We start from the raw sequence: 6,036 nt of genomic DNA on the forward strand, positions 1-6,036 counted from the left end.
GTGAAAGTGTAGTGCCATGCTGAGTGCCAGTGAGTGTCACTAAATAAGGATTATTTTTTGCTATTCCACACATTAAAAAACAGAAAAAATAAACAATATGAAATAAAATTGAAAAGTCCTGAATGCATACATTTTCAAATCCCCTGCTGTGGCAAACCTAAATTGATTTATCCCAACACAGTCCATCAACTAGTCACCACCGTCCCTACTGTGAAGTATGGTGGTATCAGCATTATGTTATGGTTCTGCTTCAGCAGAGACTGGGCAGCTTGTTAAGACTGATTGGGACATACTGCACATGCAACAGAGTTCTGGCAAATCTTAGAAGAAAATCTGCTTCAGACTTAAAACTGGGACAAAAAGTAATCTTTCAACAGGACAATGACTCAAAGCACAAGGCCACATCTGCAGTGCAGTAGAGAAAGAATAAGTAAGTAAATGTCCTTGATGGCCCAATCAAAGTCCTTACTTGATTAGTATTGAGAATTTGTGGAAACACTTGAAAACTGATGTCTAGTTTGAGCACTCAGTTTTTAATATAATATTAAGTTTAAAAAATGTGTATGCAACATCTTGTGATTTCACTAATTGGGACACTATATTAAGGGTCTGAAATAATTTGCAAGACACTGCATTTGTAAGTTCTTGTAATCTTCATACTTACAAGTCTTTGTACTTTCACTAAATTCCAGAAAAAAACATACCTATTAAGAGAGGCAAATTGAAAATGTAAAAAGCACTGAAACAATGGAGGATGTGGAAACAAACATGAAAATAAGACATAAGTAGTAGTATTGTATCAAGCAAGAAAATGTACCTTCTAATATTCCTGAGGACAAGGAGGCAGAGGCTCTTAGAATTGAACTCAAAAGCAAGCATGCAACAGCAGTCAGGAAAGGTTAAGACTTAGCTGTGAGGCAAGTATTTTCTGCTTTTCACCTGTTTTATGAATAAGTACACATTCACTTCACAAGCGGAAGATGATATGCACTTACTGATGGACTTCCCATAGTTTTTACAATTTCTATGAGCTTCTGTATATGCTCCAAAATTGTATTGGTGGAATTTATACGAAACCTTAAATTGACAGGTATAAGACATTAAACATTCCCTCAAACAGAGAACCAAACTTCTGAGTTTTAACTATTGAATATCAGTGGAGAGTAGCCAGCAAGTGGAGATGGTAGATCATAACCTAGATTCAAAACTTGAGTCACATCTGAAAAAAGCACACAATTTTAGTAAATTGAAACCAAAATTATCTCATTAAATTAATTAAATAACATAATAATCACGAAATACTGTAGCATATCTAGCTTCAAGTTAAACATTATATCTGTACATGCATGCATAATCCCTAAATTCTCACTTTCTGCGTCGTAAGACTTGGCACCTGCGTACTGTACTTGCCAGCAATAAAGAATGCAGAGGCCTTTTCTTTACTTTAGTCTTCCTTAACACTCGATTGTGAAATATTACTGACATTGCATTTAAATTGCTTTTTAATATGCTGGGTTTTGAATTGAATTTTATTCAATTATTCCTTGTCACGTTAAAAGCAAATGTACAAGCAATAGTTAGAAGCACAGTGCCTAAAAAGGATCACCTTTCAGGGGTGTGTTATCTTTAAGGAGCAAGCAGTCACTATGAATTAAGGCAATTACTGAAGAGCATGGAAATTATGTAGGATTCACTGGTACATGCCTTCAGTGGTTTGTCAATTAATAAAAACGAGTGAAGGTTTTAAATCTAGTCCTCACTAATTTTTCAATGTGTTCCACAGGATCCTACACACTTGGTTCTTGGTCAATTTATGTGAATTTTGGTTCAACAACCATGCAGATCACTACCAATCTGATTTTTTGCAGACCACAAAAACCATTGCTGCTCTGGTTGTCACATCTGAATCTGGCTAATATTTAGGTACTGATGCAATGGAAACTTCTTGAGGTAAACTGTGACAAAATTTAGGTTATGCTTAAACATAATCTTGAAAAAGTTGGTGAATTTAGTGTTGTTGAGTATGGTGTGAAAATAAAACATCATTATAGTGAAACAATATAGTGACGGGGACACTATACTGTAAAACAGGTGCCGTCCTTCGGATGAGACTTAAAACCGAGGTCCTGACTCTCTGTGGTCATTAAAAATCCTGGCCAAATTTCCCATTGGCACTTACCAATCATGGCCTCTTAATAATCCCCCTCTATGAATTGGCTACATTACTCTGCTCTCCTCCTCACTGATAGCTGATGGCTGCCGTCGCATCATCCAAGTGGATGCTCCACATTGGTGGTGGTGGAGGGGAGTCCAGAAAAAGCGCTATATAAGTGTAAGCAATTATTATTATTATTATTATTATTATTATTATTATTATTATTATTATTATTATTATTATTATTATTATAATAAAACCTTTGAGAAAATTTTAAAGCCTTGATGTTACTTCTAAAACTTTGTTATCATTTGAAGCATATGTATGTCAGGAATGTCAGAAGACTGTATTGTGTCCATGCACCTAATACTGAAATACTGACATATGTTTTTATTTCATCGAGATAAGAATACTATAGTTTCTTATTTACAGGTGTATCTAGTAATATACTAAACAAACTAAAAACCTCTGCATCAATAAATGCTTTTAATCTATTAGTACTGTAAGTTATTCTCTTTGTTGAATTGTATTAAGAAATATAGTTTCTTATTTACAGGTGTATCTAGTAATATACTAAACAAACTAAAAACCTCTGCATCAATAAATGCTTTTAATCTATTAGTACTGTAAGTTATTCTCTTTGTTGAATTGTATTAATTGTGCTTTTCTTCTCTTTCCTTTAACTTGCATTATATTTATACATGACCTACAGTATTATGCAGTTCTTTGTTTTTTTAAGAAAAGTAAAATTATTATTATTATTGTTATTGTTGTTATTATCATCATTATTAAATGACACCTATTTCTAAAACATTCAATTTATTCTGTATAAGACCATCATTCTTCTGCAAATTCTTAACGTATTTAATGTAAGCCTGTTGAGTGCTTGTAGCCCTGTAATAATGCACTATTGTAAAATATTGTGTGAAATACGCAACATATAAATGTGCTGTCAAAAAATATATTTTGGATAGAAATTGGGAATATTTACCATCTATACCAAGAACCTCACCTATCTTTCTCTTGTTTGACCTCATGTTCATGGGCTACAATTATACCTTAGGGCTTACCTCTACTTCTAGTGCATTCCTACTGTCAGTCTACATAAATCTCCAGGTTAGATAAATTGTGTTGTAGTCTCTGAAGCTCATTTTTTTGTAAATCTGATTTCTTGGTAGATCAGATCCTTATGCTGAGGGTTCTGACCAACTGTGGAGACACAGATATAGTTGAAACCACAGCAATTGCCAAACATACTTTTGTAACACCGTCACTCAAGTGTGGAAAAACAAATTTGGTCAAAGGTTTAAATCTAAAACATCTTTAGGCATAACTCCTCAAAGACATGTAACTTGGAACAAGGATATTGTTTTAGTTTTAAAAATAATGAGGTATTCCAAAGGAATGGTCTTCATTCATAGATTCTAAGATTTAATGGCAATAAAAAGTCTCTTAACTGTAATATGTTTGAGTTATTGCAAGTAAGAAAAACTGGATTGATAATATGTAATGACGAGCAAAGAGCACTTAAAAACAAATGATTGTTAAATTACTTTTGTCATTTTAAACAAACATTTGCTTCAAAATCATAAGGTTTTCAAAGAACATACAGGTATACTGATGGTGCATCTTGAGAACAACATACTGTAGTATGTGCTCAGAAAATCAGCTTTCCTGAAATCATTATACCATGAGAATTGTATTTCATATGGTGTCTGTTTTTTTTTTCAAGCATATCTAAAAATAAAGTGAAACAAAACTACACAGCGGTATGGTTCCTGTGATCCTAAGAATGGGCAGCAACCTCTCTCCAGCCTGTCCCTGAAAAACAGTAAAGCAGAAAAAAACAAAATATTACAGGTCTCTATTCTTGGTTTATTAATAGAATAGAAGAAAATTATAAGTATATACAGTATAATAGTATGTTAGAATAGTAATATTTTTTAGTAGTAATAGCTTATTAAAATTTAGTTTTTGGGAAAGTCATGTAGGTAGCAGTGTGTATACAATATGTCATTACGGCTCTGAACTTGTGACTGATATGTTATAACTTCAAATGTACTGTAGCAGGGGAGGCTTCTGCTCTTACACCCAGAATGGTATACACTTAGAATGGTAAAATGATCTTCTGAACAAATTGGCATGCTGCAGGCTGTTAATGTAAATGAGAATTTGATATAATTGCCTTACGTGGTTAAATAAAGAGCTAATCACAGCTCCTTTGCCCTCCTGCCTTGATTCCACCCTGGGGATCCTTCTGTGTGGAGTTTGCAAGATCCCCTAGTAGATGTGTTGGTTTTCTCTGGGTGCAGGGAGATATTCTGCCTAGGTTAACAAGTGCCTCAGAATTGTGTGTCCAGTGACAGACTGGTTTCCTGCCCAGGATGTATCCTGCCTAGCTTCCATTGTGTTCTGAGATAAGATCTAGCTCACTGTGATCCCGAAGTGTAATAATTGTAACTGAATTAATGGTGGCACGGTGGTTAGCATTGCCGATTAATTTACATTTAAATGGGAGTTGAGTAATTTACATTTGAGCTGGTTGTTTAATAATTCGAGCATAAAAACATGTTTAGTAGGGTTTACTCACTTGCATTATCCAACCAAAAATCTCCACATTCAATGAATTCAGTATCAGAACCAAAAGAAATTTCATAAAACTGTATGAAAAACTTTAAATAATAAATTAAAATGATAATCATACTATTATTACTATGACTACATTATATGTGTCACGATCGTTACTCCTCCTCTTAAGGGCGCTCCAGCCCTTCCTCGTTCTGTCCCATTCCCCACACCTGTTCCTTATTCCAGCCCCTCTTTAGTTCCACCTTTAAAGCCAGACGCAGGCGATTGCTCGGGGCTTCTCATTGATTTCCGTGTCGTGAGAGCCCGGGGTCTTGCCACGTCTGGCTCCGTTATCATTTTAGTTTCCTGTTCCTGTTTCCCTGCCCCGCCGGTCCCGACCCGGTTCTGGTTTTAACTACGGATGGATCCCTTGGTCTTGGACTAACCTCCCGTCTTGGATTCCCCCTCTGGATTTACCCTTGGATTGTTCGCCCTGGATTCACTCCCCCCGGACACTAGCACTGCATGGACACGCCCCCCTGTCTCCTGACCGACTCCTGCATGATATTTTTCCCTTTTGTTTCTTCACCTTTTGGATCGTGTCGCCCGCATAGGGCCCGGAAAGAACTGTTCCTGACAATATGACTATTTAAGTTAATAAAAGTAATATTTTTATTCTAAAAATAGCACAGTAGAAGTCTAAAAATGTGCTGTTATCAACTGAAGAGAACTAGAAGAATGAGACTGAAAGACGAATGTAATTTTAGCCTGATCTTAAAATCATTTTTTTTCATAGTGTGAAGTCTTCACAATAATACTTGAATGTTGTAAATAGAAACAGCAGAAAACAGTTTGCCTTATGTTTGACGTTTCAGGGCAAAGTGCATTCTGACTTTTTGCCTCCTTTCTTTTTCACACAGTTTTACCCAGCAGGGGCATGAGAGAAAATTGTTATTGTTTATTTTGTTTTGTACCTCCATGGCACTGACTGGAAAGGTGTATGAAATTGCCCCAGAAACGTGACTAAAGACACACAGTTAGCAAATTAAAGCTGCACTTCCTCTTCTTTCCTATTTCAGGCAACACAGCATATACTGTATTATTGCAACTCTTTACCCATTGCTGGAAGAATGTTGACTGAATTTGAACACAGAGACTCCATTGTTTAGTTGGGCCCTGATGATTCTCAAATGTAAGCAAGACATGCACTTTTTAAACCAAGGTAAAATTCAGTCATTAAACCATATTTTGAAAAAGGAGCCCATTACAATAATGGTATTTTATCTGAGAACTGTTGGTCAGTATTGAGTTAC

This window comes from Lepisosteus oculatus, chromosome 7 (genome assembly GCF_040954835.1).
Source record: "Lepisosteus oculatus isolate fLepOcu1 chromosome 7, fLepOcu1.hap2, whole genome shotgun sequence".
Taxonomy (NCBI): Eukaryota; Metazoa; Chordata; class Actinopteri; order Semionotiformes; family Lepisosteidae; genus Lepisosteus; species Lepisosteus oculatus.